At 41.1% G+C, this 21708-nt stretch overlaps 1 protein-coding gene across 1 annotated transcript in view; it reads right to left on the bottom strand.

Annotated features, from left to right (window-relative positions):
* Positions 1–21708, bottom strand: part of HAO2 (hydroxyacid oxidase 2) — a 45607-nt gene that overhangs the window by 7957 nt on the left and 15942 nt on the right. The window lies entirely within an intron of this gene.

The following is a 21708-nucleotide window of genomic DNA, read 5'->3' as shown; positions in this document are numbered from 1 at the left end:
AGAAAAGAAGGACATGGAGCAGAAATCAGATCCCTGAACTGTCATTCTCTCTTCCAGGGGCTCTAATGTCACCGAATGCAAAACTTGGAGCCATCTGTTTTATAGAAGAGCTGCTGAGTTGTCTCAGTCTGTCTTGCACATTGGCCTATGTATCCTCTACCCTAGTACGAGGAGAGCTTGCAGATGCAACCATGAAAGCAGGAGGAAGCTTGCATCTCTGTGCCTCTCTTCATTCTGTTTTAAACAGCAGCCTGAAGAGGACATTTTAGGTCCTCTGCTATTTCAATTGTGTAATTCTGTCATAAGTTCCATCTTAAAACAAGCTGCATTATTTGTTCCACTAATTCTGCTCAAAGGTTGTCCCAGAACATAATTTGTCAGATTAAGGACGGCACCGTGACTGAACAATTAGTTATGGAGCACAGGGATGGAATTCAAGATCATGAAATCTGGAAACAAGTAAATACAGAGTCTACATGTAACCTGCTCCAGGATGAACACACTGTAAAACTATGTCCAGACCCTGAGAGCAAGTTTCTGTTGAGGCCAGTGCTGTGGAAAAAACAAAGCATTTTCTACAGATCCTCCTTTCTCTTCTGTAACAAATACCTTCTGGGTGTTTGCATTACATGCTGGAGCACTGATATGTACTATAAAAGGAACATACAGAATTTGGACAAACCATGAGAAAACACTGGCAAAAAACAAATTCCACAATATGAAACATGTTTCTGAGAACTAATCTCAGCCTTTCAGGGAAAGGAAGTGAAGTTGTGTGACCCAGATGTCTAATCAAACCAACATAAATGCTGCCCAGAATATGCCTGCACTTACATACTTTAGAAGAAGCAAGAACTGAAAGCTATGCAAATGAATGTTTTAGCAAACCATGCCCGTGTGTGCAGAAACATGTACAAAACACAGACAAAGTCAATTTTCTAAATTGTTTGTTGCAATTACTTCTGCAGTCCTGATTAAAATAAGTATTTAGCAAGACATGTGGAAACATGAAATTTTAAAACAGCTGTGGCTCAGTCTGACTTCTCTAAAAAACATACAGGAGGAAGTAAATATCCTAATTTTCAGGATTAACCTCCCACCCCAGATTAGCAAGGGTTGCAAGCCTCACCCAAATCAGCCCCACGTGTCCTGTGTTGGTCACTTTTGGCACAGATAAACACACAGGTTCTGTACACAGCCACAGCCTGTCAAACTGCAGGCACCCTGCTTCTCACTGACTGAAGTGTTTGCATTTGAGAATTAGGACTCACAATTCTCTGCTAGTAAAGAGCCTAAGATGAAGAACTCTTCCTCTTTGGAAGAGGAAGAAGAAATGCAACCGATTTCTTCAGTATTGTTCTGTCTGCTCTGACAGGCATCAGGTAGCAGAGGGTGCAAAGTATCCCAAGCCTGATTTCTCTGACTTTGAGAATTGTGCTGATAGCACAAGTCTTCATAAATGTACTGTGACATTCTTTAAACCATCTATCACAACTTCTGCTTTTCTAACTTTTAGAAAGGTCGACATAATCAAGCACGATAAGATAAACCAAGTCCTCTCATGGCAGAATAAACAGGAATTTTAAACAACCCAGGCCCAGTCCTGTCTTCCAATTCAGACCTCAGTTCAGACTTACTTTGGGTTTCAGGGAAAGCTGCAGGGGGTGAGAGCCTCTCCTTCAAGTTTGCCTGCAAAGAGGATTTTGAGTTTTTTTCGCTGAGTAGCTTCTGTTTCTTGTGCGGTCAATAAGCAACCACCAGAGATTAAAGCTCAATCCTGTGGTAAACTTTGTACTGTTTGTATAACATTAACTTTGTTTTGCTATCAGGACATTAAAAATCCCTCCTAAAAATGCATCACCTTGTCAGCATTGTGATTGTTTGGGATAGAGCCCTGTAGCTGAGCTCTTTGGCAGTGGCTGCTGGTTCTGCGTTCAATCAATCAAGCAACAGTATTTCAGGGGGTTTAATGAATCTCTAAACTGTTGGTAACTTGTTGCTTCATCCTCCCAAAATCACAGACAGTGTGAGTAGTTACAACTCCCAGCTACAAAGCCTGGATAATTTACTAGCGTGTGGGAGATGTTTTTTGCTTCCTGCAGTGTATAAACAACTAAAATACCCTTTCTCTTCTGCCATTTTTAATGGCCTGTAAGTGCTCTTATCAGGACAGAGGTACCAACAAATTTATTATATTGATTTAAATTTCTAATATATGAAAAATAAACACTGGACAGTTTTATTTGGCTTTTAGCTTTTTTTAGCCTTTAGTTTTCATGCCTTCAACATTTCTGTACGAGAGCCTGAAGTTTTGATTTTTTGCTAACTGAGAAATGAGATATTACAGTGGCAGGTGCAGAGGACAACTCAGACACTTGTTAAAACTTTCCCTAAATATTGTTGGCCTCCCAGCTCAAGCAGCCCAGATGGGGGAGTGAATGAACTACTGTGGTGGGAAAAAGCTGGAAGCTAAACAGAGCTGCAGCCTCATGAGCTAGCATTGAACTATCTGGTCTGGTCCATGAGAACAGACCTGACATTTGTGACAGCAGAAATTGTAGGTCACTGACACCATCTGTGCAGCTGTAGTGAACACCTCTTCTTCCTGTTAGATGCACTCACAAGACCCTGCCCAAATTCAACCAGACATGGTTGGTTCTACTACTGTCCTTTGAAACTTTAAATTCAGCCTTCAGAGCTCATTATCTGTTGACAGCACTGTGGAACTGGTTTCTGGCATGGATAGCTGTGGACACAGGTGTCATGAGCTGGACAAGGTGTGCACAATTAGCTGAAATGCCCACAAGCTCCTGGGTTTGCTTCCCTGCCCAGGATGAGCCGTGGGGCAGACAGCCTTCAGGTCTCTTCTGAAAAGAGCAAAGTGTGTGCTCACACACAGCCCAGGGCATCCCTGGGAAGGCAAAGAAAATCCTGCCCTCGTTCTTCCTCCACTAGATGTCAGGTTTGGGTCATATATTTCAATCTAGGTTTGGAAAAGCAATAAAAAGAATGCAGTACTTGCTGGCCTGCACTGCAAGGCACTATGGCCTTAAAACTGCTACAATCACATCACCAGAGTACTGCTAATATGTTTGGAAATCTTCAGTCCCTGTGCCTTATTTTTAACATTTTCTGGTGCACAGCACAGCAATAAATGTAGCTACATCTGGTCTGGCATGATCTTTGGTTCAGCCTATGAGTCGTCTGCAGGGTCCTCTGTCATATTTCTCATTATGCTGATCTCAGTGCTTCCCTACTTTAGGGATGCACATTGCAGCCAATTCAGCAAACCATAGAGTTTATGCTTTCATGATTATCATAATTTTACATGAATTAAAAATAGTCTGTGACTACTGTATTTTGGACCAGAAAAGGGGGAAAATCTCTGTGTTTATGCTGTGGCTTTTAAGAGGCTGTACTTTGCATCTAGATATATTTGCTTCTTTCAGCAAAGGACTCAATTCAAAGTAGCAGTGATTTGTTGTTCCAAAAGTGGTGTTTACTCTGATAGCAGTAATACTCCTGATTTAGCTGTGAAGCTATAATCTGAGGAAATCAAAATTTTCCACAGAGATAATATCTTTTATTATAACCCTGTATATACTTGAAAAAAAGTGGACAAGTTCTAAAATCCTGGAGCCTTTCCATTGGAGTATAGTAAAAACCTTAAAAAGACTCTCTAAAAACTTTACTGGAAGCATAGCTGTCTTCTTTTAAAAACTAAAGAAAATAGTATGGGAAATAATTACACACATCTGGTCCACTCTTGCAGGTAGAATGTCAAGCAGTCAACAGGCAAAGCTTGATTTTTGCACTGATCTGTGTAGCTGGGCTTTTGCAGCTGCTTACTTTTCAGTGCTAACATAGTCAAAGGCTCGTGAGTCCAAACACAAAGATCCTCTGTAAATCTGTGCTCCAGTTCCTATTACAGTCACAATGCTCCTTCCTCCAGCTGGAATGTTTGTTTGCTTTTCACAGATGGCAAATCATGGTGGGTCAAGCTGACATCTCTCTCCCTGATGCACCCACTAGTGCTCCACTAGTGCTCAGTGACTTTAAAACACTTTGGTGAAGAATCTGGTGAACTCCAAGAAATGTGAATAATTCAGATCACATAACAGTTTGCACACAGTCACCACTGTTTCTCCTTATCAGATGTCTTTCTTGGGCATATGCCTCATGTGCAGAAGGTCAGTTATGCAAGAAAGTTTTTCCCAAATTGAATACTTAAATAGCCATCCCTCTGTTACAGGTAGAGAGGGCAACAAATCTTATATTAAACATTGCCTAACAGTTTTGATTATAAGATCTGTTTTTCAGTTGCTTTTAATTTTTTCATATTTTAATCATTCTAGGCTGAAATTTTCCATCCTTGTTCTCCGTGTTGGGCTGAATTTTTATTTTAGGAACATTTCACTGAAAGTTGGTCAGCAACTTCCAAGAATGAGGTTAGTGAAAAATATGGCTGGCCCATGCTGAAAATATCTTACAGTGGTTTCACTGCAGTTCAGTGCTTCATGCAGGGGCTTGAAATTAGCGGGGGTTGATCCCTGGAGACATCAGCCTGTACTTGGTGGCCATATGAAAATCCTGTCAGATCTGACCTAGCTGTAAATCACTGCTTTCCACTTGCACATGGCCTGCAGAGCTTGTCTGAAATCCAGATGTTGTCTTTGCTGAAGACTTACCTGGTGCAGAGCATGCTTGTGCCATGGGAGCTCAGCCCCAGGTATGAGCAGAGGGCAGAGAACTGGCTGTGCCCTGCAGTCCTTCACCCTGTGCCACCCAGAGTTGGATGCAGCCTTAAACAGCACCAAAGGGAAGGAGGAGGAGGAGGAGAAAAAGAATGTCTCAAAACAGGACCTACAGGACAGCATCCAGGGACAGGCAGGGAGGGATATACAGAGGCAACAAGGCCAGGGACAGAAAAGGTGGGAACAAAACAGACAGGGATATCCTGGGATGGCAGGGTTGCAGGGGGGTAAAAGGATCAAGAGAAGGGGATAAATTTGGGAAAGAGGCAGAAGGGGACGGCCTGTGACACACTTTTCTAGTGTTCTAGGAGACTACCAAGAATTTGTCTGTTCTTTCTGCAAAAACCTCTGCCTCCAAAAACCAGAAGAGAACTTGATTTATGCTTAGCATTCATCTGAATTTTTTGTGGTATCCTTTCTTTCATCTCATCCTTACAATTTCCTTTTTCATTCCTCCTTTCCCTCTCCCCCAAAAAACCCAGAAGAATTCGGGAGCCTGCTTCTGTGTCATACTGTGGAAGTCTGTTCCGCTGTATTTCTTCAGATGAGGAAGATCTGGAGTGCTTTGTGGCACTGAAGAAAGATAATGCAATCTTTTCCCCTGGTTACCTCTCTCCATAAAAGACCTGGAGCTGTAAACTCTGACACCAGCAATGCTTGGATAGGTCCAACAGGCTGGGAGGAAAGACCATACCAGTGTTTGATGTAGGAGACCCAGCTGGGTGATGTGAGGAGGGATGACCTGCAGGTAGCAGGGAAGGTGTGTGCAAGCAGAGTCACAGGCTGAGCAGACCATAACAAAACATTTTTAAAAACGGATTTCAGAGAGCAGATGCAGAGTCATTGAACTATTGCTGGGAAATGCTGGAGTGGGGAGGACACTGACTGTATATTCTCAGTGTGAAAACATACAGCATCCCTCAGGTACATATCTAAGACTACTGCCAGGCAAAGAACTCCACAGATAAGTGCAACTTATAGCCCTTATGAAAAATTGGTGCAAAGTTTGAGGTGAGCAAGAAAGGAGTTGGGGAGGAAGGTCTGTGGAAGCTGTTTCCCAGACACCCTTTGGCTCTCACCAGCTGCTGCCAAAGCTGTCTCCAAAGCCACTGAGCTCACACAGCAGCAGAAGAGATCAGACAAGACTCAGCTTGGGGTTTTCCCCTTGATTTCCATGGACAGTTGTCCCTCTTGAAGCCAGGGAGTCAGAGGCAGCTGGAAATTACATTAATCATGATACACCCTGACATATATAATGATAAACGTAGGTTTAGCTGTGAATTATTTTGTCCCTAGCCTTACCTGGCCTGCTGGGCCAGCTAGGCTTCTGTAGCTGTGGCCTTCCTTCTTTGCCTGGCTTTTAAAGTTCCATGGTGCTAGCAGTGAAAGCAGTAGCTCGCTCAAATTCACAGAGGACACTAAAAACAGAAACAAGAGATACCTGGGACCTGCCCCTGTCTGAGTCAAAGAGTGCTCTGCTCTTGATGTTCCCCTTCCATTCTATCAGCTGAAAAAAGTCCTGGTAGCTTCTGCTTGCAGTGGGAGTAATCCTGCTATCAGCATCATCATTTGGGAATCAGTGAGGATTAAGTCATTGTCAGCCACTGGATAACATCCACAGAAGAATGGAAAAGTAGGCTGGAGAGGAGAAGCCATCCAGTCCACTCCTGTTCCTGAAGTCAGAATTAGCTACACTCATGCCTGTCTCCGCTCATAGAGATGCCACTTCTTCCAAAGAAAACCAGTTTCATCAATTGACTATACAATGAAAATTTACAGATGTGTCATCTGGATCTCCCTTCCTGTAATTTCACTTGTTTTCCACCCATAATGGGCACAAAAAAGATTCAGTCCCTTTCTCTTTATGTCTATTTTTAAAATATTTAAAGTTCATCAATGGGCCACCCCCTCTATTGTCTCTTTTCTAAACCAAGTTATGCAAATTCCTTTGGCTTTTCATCATGAACCAGATTTTCTAGACTTCTGGTCATCCCAGGTTCTGTCCTCTGACTCTCCAGCTGTTCAACATCCTCCCTTAATTAAAGCACCAGGAACGGGACACGATCTTCCAGCTGAGTCCTCTTCTGGCCCTCATACGGAACAAAGGAGACAGATTTTGCCAATACTGCTGTTTATTCAGCTGTGATGATAGACAGTATTTTTGTGTTCATTACTCAGCAGTATGTTCCTTACTTATTTCTTCAGATGTGCCATTTCATCCTGAGATGAAGAAAGGAGACAAACACTTTTGTTCATCTCTTCCAAACAAAGAAGTAGTCTTATCTCCTCTTCAGCTCAGATAAGAGTCAGGCTAAGGGTAATAGAAGTCTCAAATCTCAGAGATCAACCACATAGCAAAGAACCCTCATTTTTTGCTGAAGATGTTGAAAGGTGGCAGATGACTTAAAAAGACTCAATCCCAAATACATGACAGAGACACCCTAATACATCCTGGAAGTCACCTCAGAGAAAAAGAGGCAGAGAAAACTGCTATGGTATAAAGGAGGCCTGTGAGCAACAATGTCATGAACAATCTCTATCATGACAGGTCCACCTCAGCCTTGAGATTTCGTGGTGGTGGAAGGGCAGAAAAGAAGGAGATTTTAATCAATCTCAGTCTTAATGAGACTGTGGACTCAAAAGTATAAATGAGATGCTGCTTTTACCCTTGAGACTGAATTAGTGCTTAAGCTGAGCCCGGGGCTCTGGAACACCTGAACTGCTGCCTTCAGGAAGCAAACCTCTACTGGTGTATTGGAAGTTGGTTTGTCTACTATTGCTAATGTCTAGACACTCAGCAGAGCTTCAGTCTCTCTTGAAAGTAGAGAATTTGCTCTCAACCCAGTATGGGTTCAGAGGCTGCCCCCAGCCCCACCAGCCCACTCTTCTGGCTGACATTGACGCTGAGAGTGGGAAGCAGCTGAGCTGAGGCAGTGTGACCCTGCTTGCCCACTGATCTGTGGCAACGTTCCACTGAGGGGTTTCTCTGTTTTGCAGCAGCTTTGCATGAAGCTTTCAGCTTGGGACACTCTGCAGCCTCCACATTCCTCCCTGCAATGCTGCTGTCCAGCTCACAAACAGCTGGTGATTGAGAGCTGAAGGCAGAAGATGTTTTCCTCACAAAACTGCATACTAGGTTTTCCAGATTATTTCTCCAGGTCATCAAGATCATTTAAACTAATTTCAAACTCTTCAAATCTATTCTGTGGGGTTTTTTTTTCTGTGTTATTTGATTAATTAAAAAGTTAGCAATAGAGATCTCAATAATCAAATTAATTTTGAATATCAAGGACTACTGTCTGATTATATTTTTCAGTCTGTATTGCTCTCAACTGCTGAAAATTGTACACGGACAATATTTCCTTAGCTTGCTTCTTAGAAGCTGTGAGACATGAGACAATGTTTCAAGCCTCACTAACCTTAAAATAATCTGTCTGCTTTTCTTCCCTTGCCACGAGTCCCATCACAGGAACATATTAGATTGGTTTGGTATGATTTGTTCTTAATAAATCCACCCTGGTTGCCACTCACCTTGTAGTTGACTTCTGGAGGCTCAACTATTGCTTCCCCTGCTCCCTCATTCTTGAAAAAAATGTAAGAGGCAACACATTTATCTCTGTACCTCATAGTTCCTCAAAGATAGCAGCTAATAGTGCTGGCATCACTTCAGTCAATCTTCCCAGTATCCTAGCAGGAATTTCATCAAGTCCAGCTGATTTGAAAACATCCAACATATCTAACTCTCTTTCATGGTATTGCTTGGTCTTGCAGCAAATTGAAAACACTCGCAAACATCCTTAGCAAAATGAAGGCTCCAGACAGTAATTTTGGAATTAAAATATACCCCAACAGGCTGGAAAACCCAGGTTGCTGGGGCAAGATGATAGGTGTGGAAAAGGCCAGGTTCAACATGAGTATCCTTATGAGATAAAAAAATGGGGAAGTTCTGCATCCTCAAGAAAATCACAATCCAGAAGATGCAAGTAAACCAGCAGGCAAAGGAGAACAAACATAATGAACTTTATACAAGATGCCAATAACAGAACCAAAGTAGTGCTACACTCACTTCCACATAGCATGTGAAATCTCAGGAAGGAAATAGGGAAGCAGAATGTTCGATCCAAAATGCAGATGCTGATCAATCATACATATTGGAAACCTGGAGCAAAGACTATTAAAGGGACACTAAACCCAGGATATAAAATACAGAGATAAACTGTGCAGGAGGCAGAGCATTGCTCTGCCTCATCAAAGGCTCATGAGCAAAAAAAAAATTTACAAGTTCACCATCTCAAGTTACATGAAGTCTGTGCTGGTTGAAATTCCAGGCCTAAACAGAAGATTATTGTTATGATAGATAATGTTACTGACCCAGGATAGCAAAATGGCCTGAATTCAATGCACTGTAAGAAATCAGAGAAGCAGGAAAAACAGTAGCAATGGGAGACATCAACAGCCCTCCTGTAGATTGACAAATGTCATACCAGCAGATGAAAGAGAGATGACATTTTTGGGCTCTGTCAGCAATTATTTCATGGAGCATCTGGTCTGAGCCCACAGGAGCAAAGGCAGTCCTCAGCTTTGTGGCTCTAGCCCTTCTAATGGCAGCTTCACTCTGTGACAGTGACCACAGAGGGCTCAGCTTCACCAGCTCTAGAGGAGCACTGCAGGCCAAATACGCCGGGGACATTGTCCTCCACTTCAAGAAAAGTTATGCAGGAATGAGGGAGCTTGTTAAAAAGAATCTAGAAAGGTCAACAAAGAGAAATCCTAGCAAACAGCATGGAAACTTCTGAAGAACAGCAGACTGGAAGCATAACACCGCTGCGTATGACCTATTGAGAAAGGCCGGAGAATGCATTAAAGGAGCCAGCACATATGAACAGCCAAGTAAGCAAGTTTATTAGCAGCAAAAAGGCAATTTCCAAAAACATGTCTATTGTATCCAAACCAATAAAATGAAAAGAATAGTGTTGTCAGGCAGATTAAAAGCAAAAATCCTAGAAGAGTTTGAGGAGAACTAGCTGAAGAAATCAAAACTAGTACTTCATCAAAAAATGTCTGGAGAAAAATCTTGCTAGGGGCTTTGCACAGCCAGCTAGTGATTAGACAAAAATGAGAGACATTAAGCCATTCTGCAGTGTTTTTCACTGGGAAGAAAAGGGAAAAATTTTCATAGCGGGAAATTGCAGAAGATACATCTAAAGTCAAAGTAATTGTGGATAAGATTTTGTTTCAAATAGACAAAGTGAAATATTTATTACAAGCTGCTGGAGTCAGATGATACCAAGCAGAAATCAAGGATAGAAACCCTGAATTACTGTTCATGGTGTAAGAAGACCAGAGCGTGCTTGTGTCAGAGGGCAAATTCTGCTGTTGACAAATCGTTAGCATTCAGTACAGAAGTCATTCTTCATGTGTGAAGAAATAGAATATACTTCAAGTGAGTAAAAATCTTTGTGTAAAGAGAAGTCTTCTCTGAGAGCTTTCCTTGCATATCTCTGAAAGGATCATCAGCAGATTGTCAAGGACAGCCTGTAGACAGAATCTGCCTGATAAGTACCCTAAATAGCCAATGTATAAGAAGGAAGTTTATGAAAAAGAATTAATTGAAACAAAGGAAACAGAAAGTAGCAATACATATTTTTCAGAGCAGATGTCTCCAGAGAAGCTGCACAAGGATTTGTGCCGGAGCTAAAAGTATCTTGGATCAAAGAAGGATAACAGTTTTCATAGACCTCTTTCTTACATAGAATCCTAGAAGTTTGGGTTGGAAAAGATCTGTAACAGTTCCCCCAGTAGAATGCTGTGGGAAATGTGTCAGAGACTGTCAATACAGTGTCATTAGCATTAGACTGAGCAGTCTAAGGCAGCACCATGGCTACATTCAGGCCAGGAGAAACAAGTCATGCAAGAGTCATCCTCTACCTTACCTACCCATTATCAAAGGCCCCCTTGCCATCAGACTCTTCAGAGTTCCTTCTTGGTCTAAGCGTGCAGTAGAAGGTACTGACATGTCTTCTCTCTAACTAGACTTTCCAACTCCTCTATTTTGCATTTTTAAACAAATGGAAAGATGAACATTCTTTATAAACGAGATGCAAATAAGGGTTTTAGTTCACATCTCCTTAAATATTGACAAATATTCCTTAAATATTAACAAATATTTTAGCAGTTTGGAGCTCTCTAGGCACAACCACACTTCTTTGTTAAGCTTGCATTAGGATCAGTTCTGCTGTTTAGCCTGTGTTTCCTATTCAATTTCGTCTGACCATGCCAAGGTGTCATCAACATAGTTCTAGTCCTAGGCTCCTTCCTCCTTTGTCATCCATCTCCTTCTTCATCCAGATCTTCCTGTTTTCTTCATATTTAAACATAGTCTTTATGCAGGAAAAAAAAAGGCTGTATACTTGCAAACTATCCAAAATTATGAGTCCTGAAGTAAGGGAAATAATTCCTTGGGTTTTGTTTGTTTTCTTGAATGGATTTGTCCAATTTGAACTCCTCTCCTGCTAGATTATTAAAGAGCTCTTTAGAACGTAATACCTACCACAATGAGAAATTTGAATGACTACAGCATTTCCAGTGAGGTTTTTATATTTTTTTATGTGCACCATTTATTTCTCATCATTTTATTTTAGGGTAAGTGAAAGCTTGGGGGGGGAAAAAAAGCAATCAGTCTTCTTTAATTAAGGGTTATCATTCCCTCTGGTGAATTTGTGGAGAGTGGGAGCAGAATAATTTTCTCTTCATTTCCTCACTGGGAATATTAAATGCAATGCAGCTAATTTGTCTGTGAATTAAATTTCCAGTTCTTTTTCCAGCTCCTTAGGGCTGGTCTTATCTTTTATTTTACTGTAGCAGGGGAAGATACAGTACTATGCTAACTGAGGTATAATGGAGAAAATAGACTTTGTATTTTGCTTGCTTTCTCTGGTATTGAATTTTTGTAACAAAGATAAGTATATGCAGAAAATAATACATGTGATTGCTCTAGGAATCAATTTCTTATCAGTCTTCTCAGCCTATTGAAAAAATCTTTTAGACAGAACACTTACAACAAAGCTGAATCATTATTTTGCAAATGTAGTATTCTTTCACCATTTACACAGATTCCATGCACGTCATTTCTGCTGGTTCCTATTAGCAAGAAGGGTCTATGGCAGAAGTTTTAAAAGCAGCCCTTTCCAAAGCCTTTTCATGGAGGCCAGAGCCTTGGCAAAGTTTGTATGAGGGGCAGGTGTAAGAGCCTGTGAAATGTTCCTCAGGCTGGCCTGAAGGACACCAGAACTTCTTGCTGTGGCTTAATTCCCTGTAGCACTTCCTGCTCTGCTCCTTCCAGAAGCAAGGGCAGTCCTATCTTCCAGTCAAGCATCTGCCCCAATGAAGAGGATTATTTCTTGAAACTAAAAAAAACCTTAGAGTAAAAAGTTTCTAATCTAGCAGAACAACATATCTACTTGGAAAAAGAACCCACTCACAGCCCTGTACATTCATCTTCTCTCCCTTTTTCTGTACTGAGATCTTTGTAAATGTTCAATGGATTTTCCAGCTGTGTTATTTTTGAAGCCTGAAGTTTGGCCATTGCCCTGTTAGTTTGGGTGTTGGTGGGAAATGTTTCTTACTTGTTGGCTACTGCATAGCTCTCCTGCTTACTTTTCCTCCAGCAAGGCCCATTCTTTCCCCTGTGAAAGCATTATAATCTCAAGTATAGTAAATCATCTCACTAATAATGTCACCATAAAGTTTTTATGTCTCATTATTCTTAATCAGTTTGCAGTGGTTTCCCATTTTTCACCCAGCTCCGTGCAGGAGAGAAGAGGAGATACAGCCTTTCTCAGAGCAGAATTAAGGTTGGATTCCAAGAATGACCCTAAGGTAAATTTTAGATAAAACCAAATCTATTTTTTATCTATTTTTAATCCCATGTTTGGACTGTGGTTTACATGTGACAGAGTGAGCAGTTACAGGTTTAACAATTTATTGCCCATTACTGAGCAAAACAAAAAAACCCCATGACTGAATATGTTTGTTACATTTACGTGTGAATTGTTCATTATGGAAAATATTTCTTGCCCTATTTACTGTAAGATTTCACTAAAAGCTATCTTGATATGGAACTTGGTGCTTCTAGAAGAATCCTTTCTATGATATGCTGTCCTACTTTTCTTTTACACCTACATCTGTCTGCTAACCCACTAACCAAATATTTATTTATTTGTTATAATTTATACATGTTTGTAATTGTACTTGAATTACAGTTTTTCCCTACAAAATTTCTTAGGTGGCTGAGGAAAGCAAGGACTTTGTGGCTAGCAAGTGGCTGCAAAGCATAGCTCATAATTTCCATACTCTATCTCACCTTTAACAGTTCGCTTCTCTGGATGTTCTTTCACTTGGAGCTTCTATTTTTATCAAGGGACAATGTCCTGCAGAATATACTATTTATGGCATCCAAACAATGGTGTAGAACACTTGACAGAATGCTATTGGCAAACAGTCACCTTCTTGTCAACACTTCAATTTTTTTCTCATCTCTAGAAATTTTGGCATGGCTGTGTGACCTGGCCTAGGCTTATCACAGCCTAGATTCTAATCAGACTGAAAGATGGAAACTAATGCAGTACTGGTGGGTGATCTACTGGTAAAGCAGAGAGAGCACCGATCTATCCTCGTCCTTCTGGGTTCTCAAGCATTGTTCTTGGAGGGACACCAGTTGTGGGTGATGTGAGGTAAAGGATGATGCTCTCTCCTGACAAGATATATTCAACAAGCAGTGTTGAATCTCCACCATCAGCCTCTTTATTTGTAGAATCCACCAGGTGTTTTCTCTGCTCTCTATCTGCTCTTCTCAAAGTTTTTCCATTCGAGACCTGTGCCCTGTGCAGCCCGAGTCCATCCTCCCTGAAATAATCCTGGGACGTACAGGGCAGAATCACATCTAGAAGGCACCATCCTCAACAGAAAACAGATCCTAAAGTCTTGTGAAAAATGAGGAAGAAAATGCCTTTTTGCATTTTAGAGGAAATGAAGGGAGAATAAAGGGTAAGGTTAGTCAATAGTGACATGCTTTAGAGGAACTTCTTGAAATGGAAGTTTGAATGCCTCTTGTGTGGTTCAATATCTGCTAGAGTGAAAAACCTGGGTGATAGAATTGGACCCAGGTCTGAATAACATTTGCATGTGGGTCAAACCTATTGCATACATTTGATCTGGTTAGGCTCTGTGGCTTAGACCAGAGGAAGAAGCAAACAAAAGAAAAAAAATTTGAATCTGTTTCTATTCTCTGGTATGTTCAGCACACTTAAAGTAGCTGTCTTATCTTTTTATGAAAAACATACATGTATTTGAAGTCTTTTTCTCCACCTATCCTTTCCTCAAAGAGACAGGGTCTGGGTTTATAATTTCCTGCTACAAGCAGGCCTATGACACAGGAACAGGGGCTCAAAAATTATGTTCAGAAAATAAAATAAAAATGCTTTAAGCAATCACTCCGCTCATTACAAGGAATCCATATGCTTAGAGATACAAAGCCAACCTCTTCCCTTTCTGATTCGCACAGAGGACATTCACAGCAGCACAGTGTTTCAATATGGTAAATACAGATGTATAAGTCATGATGGAAACAGTGAATAGTGAGAGCCCCAAATCTCTTTTGTGAAAAGGTGTATGAACAACATCAAGGTTAAAGCAGAGCAGTTAATACTGCTTTAATACAGCAGGAGCCTTCTCCCAGAGCCAGTTACTCCCTTAGGCTTAGATCCTTTCCATTTGCACAGCTTGACAGTGCGAGGACAACTGGTGCTGGAAGAATATGGGCTCAGTATGTCAGCCCAGCAAAAGGAGATGAATAAGTATCATACAGATGGTGTGTGCTTAGAGGAGAGGACAGGATGGAGACACTCTCCTTACAGCTGGACCAAAGTTTAATCATCTGTGCACCTGGCTTCAGACAAAGTCAGAAGAGAGATGTGGTTTTAGTTAGGGATGTAAGCTGCATCACAAAGGCAGAACGTCTATTAGTTAATGGCTAGTATCAGTTTTCATGCCTTTTAAGACAATAAATATTTTAAATATCAAGGCTTTTTTCTTTCATCTGTGTATCTATTTCTCTTAAGTGCATTCCACTGCTGTCTGTTCTTTTCTCTTCTGCTCTGGTCTGCAAAAGATTATGCGTGATTTTGTCTGATGTCCACCTCTAAGCCCTCAGTTATGGAAGATGTTCCTGTTCACCACAGGTCATAGTCCATAATTATTTCATAATTCCTATTACCTTTGAGAGGGGATTTCACATTGGAAGACTGGGCACTCAGTTTCACAAAGACAGTGAAAATGATGGCACAGCGCTTCTCTAGGAGATGTGGATTAATTCAAAAAAGAGAGTGTGAAGCTGTGACAGAGTAAATACTTCATCTGCCTACACGTGTCTGAGACTGATATGGAAACACAAAAGCAGGCCTGTCTGGCATGGTCAGAGAAGCTTCTGAGAACGTCCAAATTTCAGAGTGGAGTCTGAAATCCGTGTCCAGAAGTTATTGTTGGATTGGCTAGAGGCGCTCTCACCCATCCCACCTGCTCAGCCTCTCATTTCCTCCCCATCAGTGCTTGTGGTATTTGGAGAGTGTTTCTACATATGAAGGCTTTCTTATTTGTTTCTTTCCAGGTTTATTAGTAAGCCATGCTGCTATTTTGCCCCTATGATGGGGAATACACTGACCTCTCATCTACTTTGTTTAACCTCGTTCTTTTTTTAATCACCAGTCAGCCAGCATGACAAGGGCAAATAGTCTTGCCTCCTCTTGTATGTATTTTTCCACTTCAGCTCTTTGCATTCATTAGACATCAATATTACTTAGTGATGTCTTTTTGCACTGTCACATGCAATAGAAATGTCCAAGTGAGGAGGCTGACAGCACAGGTGGATTGTACACTTTTAGAGAGAAACATTGTCTGTGAATTGAGGAGAACTACCTACAGGTTAGACCAGCTTCAGGGGTGGTACTGAATCCCCTGAAAAAAACCTGACATAATTTATTTGTGATAGACAATTCCACTTCCTTGAAGTTTTTGTTATAAGGATATCAAATGTTAATGAAACTAGCAGACTTTGTGTTTCCAGAGCTAACAATAGGATCTAAATAGTAGCTAAATACTATCTGGAGGGCATTGGCATCAGTCAGGTGATGGAGAGACTGAACAGCTTCAGAGACACCAGAGAGGTAGCTCCAGGATTTTTATTTCCCATTTCATATACAAAGATGAATTACCCTATATTGGCCTCTGGCATCATCTGGGGGCAACAAAACATGACAGAAACTCAAGGAGTTTTCACCAGGAGTTTATCTGTCTTTAGCATGGTTTTTTTTGAGTGCAGACTTTATAAGTTTGTCATTTTCTGAGAGTAAAAGCCTTGCTGCAGACTTGGTCATGTATTCACATTCGTCTGTGTATGTGATGTGGGTCATCTGGGTCTCTGACAGTTAAGTGGTTAAATTCTCTGTAGGCACTTCAGCATTATGACTCTTCTGTATTATAAACACTAGAAACAAGAAAAATATCTACCTTTATCAAGCTTAATGAACAGTTAAGTTTGTAATCACTGGTCTGCTGCTGAGGCTTCTGTGCCTGAAACTAGATTAACTCTCCAAGTTTCATAGTCATCTGTTTAGACGTGCTCAGCTAAACTGAGTAGATACATCAAATGTTGCTTTCACATTGTCCTTTGAGAGCAATTTGTTAGACCTCAAGCAGCTGGGGTCCAGATTGGAAAGAAGATGCCTACAGCAACCAAGTGTGTCATTAAATATCACCAGCTTCACAGAATGTGTTAAAGGGAGCTGGCATGCAAGATATGCAAGGGACATAGGGATTCAATCATACACTGTGCAGTTTCAGACAACCCAACTGGAAAGAAAGAAAGAAAGAAGCGACATTTGTGCTATTATCTAGGAATGACTGAAAATGCTTTGAAGTCAATGGAAAGATTTTCACTGAATTCCGGAGCTCTGAATCAGGTCCTGGATAGTCTTATACAGAATGACAGGGAACTTTCATCTTCAGGATTTTATTTCAAGGGACATGGCATTAAATGGCCTTGACTAGTTGTAAAGGCCAGTGTACCTTTAAAAATGAAACGGAAAATGTTTGGAGCTTCATGGCACTTCACTGTCGTACACTAAGCAACAAAAATCTAGACACTTATACTGATATGTATACATCTAAACTTCTATATAACTAAGACATGGAGAGAAAACAAGCTTAAAGGGTTAGGCTTAAGAAATGCAAACACCCTAGAAGTCTGGGGACACTGCAGCTACGAAAGATAGGACAAGGGGAGAACAGCACTGCCCCAGTATTGCTCCTTCCACACCTTTCAGCTCAGTGTCGTCCATGCACTTGACGCCTCAACAAAATGTGTCATTTAATGATGCACGTAGGCTTAGGGTTACACTTAGGGTTAGGCTTGAGAAAACAACAAAGCCTAGAGCTCCAGGGACATTGCAATTACAAAAGGCATCCAAACAGGAGCACTCCATGTCATGTCCTTATATTTGATTACAACCACTTCTTTTCAGATTTTATTTTTGTGTTTCTCTCAAACAAATTTCTTTTCATTGTAAGTCCATCCCAGTCAGTTTGTTTCATTTTTTTCTCTTTTAGATTTCACGTCCTTTCACAAAATGAAATTATTTATTTCGTGAAAGGAAATGAAATCTTGTGATTTCAATGAGGATCAATTCAGCATGGTTCAGCCCATTTCCCTGCACTTCATGTCATCCCATTCCTTTTTATTGTTTTCACTTTGGATTTTTTCTTGTTGTTGTTGTTTATTTTAGGTATTTTTAGTAGTTCATTTAATCAATTTCTTCTCCAGTTCTCTTTATTTCACTTAATTCCCTGATTTCGGGATTTCAATGAATATAATTTTGGCAAGGTTTGGTCCATTTCACTGCAAAAAAAGAACATCCCACTGCCCAAAGCTTGCTTCCTCCACACCTTTCTTCTTGGCACAACCCATGTGTTGGTCACCTCAGCAAAAGGCTGCTTTTACTGCTCTGCTTAGGGTTAGGCTTGAAAAAACCAGAAAGCCCAGAGTTCCAGGGATGCTGCAACTACAAAAGGCATGCCAAGGGAGCATAGCACCGCCCCAACATTGCTCCCATACCCATGTTTGTTCACAGACGTTTGTTCTTATGCAAATCTATGCAAACCCAACCATTCCACAAACATACGTAGTATCATATATGTATATACATTTACAGGTGTGGGCCTTGCCATCTGAGTAATAACTTTTGTTCCTGTTGTGTGGAATTGCCCAATTTGTCAATAATGATTTCTAATGACACCCCTATAACCAAACCCAACAGGCAGACACTCAGCTGGTGTTCATTGGCACAATTCCACTTGCCTTCAAAGCCCTTAAAATTTTCAGGTGCAGGCACAGCAGGCATGTAGAGAGGGGGTTTACTGTCATGTTCTCTCATGTGGTATCATTTGTGTATGCACCCCAAACTCTGTTGCTGACACACTGGAAACTCATGTGTAATTTACAGGCTTCTCTCAAACTTAGGTCTTTTCCTTAGCCTACATATTCCCATGGCTCCCTTGGTGAATAATGTACTTTAGATAGTTTTCCCCATATGTACTGGTTCTTATCTTTTCCCAACTAGGATTTCATTTTGTCACCCAGTTACCTACTCTCTGATTCTTGAGCTTTCTCTATTCCCATCAACCTGCGTGGTACCCTCATGCCTGCAGACATGATAAACTTGAGCCTCACTCTCTTACCCAAAAATCTAGAAAATATCAATATTATTGTTCAGTGCGCAATGTGTTCTGCAAAATTCTGGAGAGCTGTAGATTGTAAGCCGGTTTTCGGGCAGTTTTCAGATTGCCTGTTATTGACAAAGCATTTTAAATTGCTACTAAAGCCAAAGGTCCGAGTCCAGAGTTACAACATGATTGACATAATCCTAAAAAAGAGACAGGACAAAGCAGCTTAGCACTGTGAAACCTTAGCAGCAAAGCGCTCTTAGCACTTCCCAGTCTGCCTGCCTGAAAGTGCCTCCTAAAAGCTAAAACTGCTTGAAGGCTGCTCTGATTCATCTCACTGACCTCAGGCAGGTGGAATCCAGATGAGGTGAGGACAGGAAGAATGTGAAAGTGACATGCTTGCATTGGTGACCGGGAGAAGGGAGAAAGTAGGAGGCAGTGTGGCTGGCTTCCTGCAGTGCAGGACAGGAGCAGGGGGTACTCAGGGGGGCATGTAAGGCACATTTGAATCTGGCCCTGTGTTAAAGCTCTCATGTCATATTTGCTCCACCTACTGCCCTCACTCTTCCCATTCATCTCACACATTACTGAAATCTATTTTAAAAGCTTCTGTCTGACAAAGTCTACTTTCTCTTCATGTTTCCATACTGTAGATCTTAGTGCTACTTATCCTTTGACAGGTGAGCTCAGATGCACAGCATCAAGGCTCAAAGACAGCACTGGATTTAGGCAGCCAAATGATGTATATGCTGTGGGCAAGCAGCTGCAGCAGAAGGCAAGATCAGAAGCGCAGAAAGTTTGCCAGGAGCCCATCCTAAAGTGGCACAGGTTGTAAGGTGGCACACTCCTAACTGCAAAACATGGCTAGAGCTTTTCTCCCAGTGAGAGTTAGTTTGTCTGGACTATAAAATCGCAGATGTTGTGATGCTGCACCACAAATGACTGGCACATAGGACTTATGAGTAAATATTTTTAAATAGAATAGGAATTAGACACAATACTTTCTTTGCTTTTAATAGCATTATAATTGCTTTTCTCAGGTTTTCCAGATTAGTTTCTGCTGTTATCAATCATGCATAGTCAATAAAAACTGCCTATTCAAATGGAATGGGAACTTGCCTGCAAAAAAACCATAGCCTGCGCCTATCCTAAATATTAATCAACAGCCAGGCCCAGACACTAGAACTGGTGATCTGACATCTCCCAGTTAAAGCACTGCAACTGCCTCTTGGTTCAAACTTAATGTAGAAACCCATAAAGGACAAAAAGATGAAGGGACAACGAAATGTACAGGAAGGTTGTAAAGTTCCTGTGGGTAGGGAGGAGCATTGCAGAGAGCTGTGTGGAAGGCAGGGGCAAGACAGAGGTTCCCAAATGCAGCAGAAAGGGCAGAAGAGTCATCAAAGCATGGGGGACAAAACTGGGAAGGTCAAGCACATGAGATCGAGACAGGGCAAACCCTTGTGGCATCATTATATTGTGTAAGGGACCACATAGCAAGTTGAGGCCAAGCTGCACTTGGAATTTCAATGTTCCTTGGCTCTTGCTTTTACAGCCATTGCAGAGCTAAGCCCTGAGTCAATATGTCTTGCAATCAACTCTTCTTGTACCACTGCACAGTACATTGCCTTTTATTGGATTGTGTTTCCTGGTGAGCACATCTGAAATATCCATGAATAAAAACTGAAGTCACTAACTCCCAGTAACAGGATCCACATTTCCCTATAATCTCATTCAGTTCCTGATACTGTCTAGATATGTGGTTTCTTCTACAATGAGAGTGAATACATTTACAAATTTAACAAATTGATGCTCAGGAGCCTCTTGTTGAATGTTCAGCTGAGCAGCCTTTGGAAAGTGTCACACACAGTCACCTTCTCTCCCACCTCCCATTTCAGAGGTGCAGTGTCCTCCCAAAGGCTTTTTGTGCCCAGATATCCAATCCAAGGTTTTTCATGCTGTTTTTCCTATCCTGTGGTTTTAAAGGAACAGGGTAGGACAGGACATTCCCCCCCACCCCACTCTCAAATTTTAATTCAAGATAACTGAAATGCTTTCTTTAGGCACTTTCTCTAGGCAATGATTCACTTTCAAGCTGAAATATTTGATTTCATTAATGCAAACTTGCTGCTGTGTATTTTATTAAAAGGTATAAAAGGGTGAAGCGAATTACTATGCACTTTTAAAAATACTGTATTAAATAGAACAGTCTAATACTAGAAATTTCCCAATGAACTTATTAAAAACATTATGGCAAATGATACCAATAAAACTAATGAGGCCATTCACACTTTTATATAGTGGAATTGGAATTAAGAAGCCAGCCTAGGAAATAGTTTTAGCTAGCTCAAATCATACATAAGTATGGATCTAATCATACATAAATATTTTATTACTAAAATAACATAAAAAATTCTAAATAGTGTTTAGAAAAACAGGAAATAATATATTATGTAAATACATTTCTGATCATGAAGATAGGGAAGATAGCATTCATATTAAAAAAAAGAAGAAAAAAAAATCTAATAAATACAGGGTGTATGAAACATAAGCAAAAGCTGTGAATGAGTAACCTCAGCTGTGGGACTGTGTATTCTGTTCCTGGATCCCTGACAGGAAGTTTCTGCTGTGATCTCTGCTCCCCCTCTCTTTCTGCCTTTTATGGGCACCCCCATGTTCACTCACGCTCTTTATCTTCTTTCCTTACCTGTCCTACCTCTTTTTCCTACACAGCACTCTGTGGATCTCCACCACAATTTTCTATTACCTCCTTCTCTTCCTGACCACTGTTTTTTATTTCTCTCTCCCTGTCCATGATTCCCATTCAGGCTATTCATACCCTGCACCATCTGATTCTCCCACCTTACTGCAGCTCCCTTTCTTCTCTCCCACCTTTTATTTCCTCAGGGATTCCTACCCCCTTTCTAGGACACTCCTGTTTTGCAGCTGCCTGAGCACTGCAATTTCTCACAACGTTCTGCCTTTGCACTCACAGTTTTCTCTGTGGGCCCACCAATAAAGACTGGGATCTTCCATGTCTGGCTCCTACCTGAGCTATGTCCATCCATCACTTCTCTCCACTTTTCCTCACTCTTATCTTTTGTTTCCTGAAGTCATCTTTGGTGACAGGTACTCTGCAAGGAGCCAGTTTCTTTTGTTTTTCTTCTTTATTCAGTCCTCA

This window comes from Geospiza fortis, unplaced genomic scaffold (genome assembly GCF_000277835.1).
Source record: "Geospiza fortis unplaced genomic scaffold, GeoFor_1.0 scaffold1, whole genome shotgun sequence".
Lineage (NCBI taxonomy): Eukaryota > Metazoa > Chordata > Aves > Passeriformes > Thraupidae > Geospiza > Geospiza fortis.
Note: the sequence above shows the minus strand (reverse complement) of the source record. Positions and strands in the feature narration are given on the sequence as shown.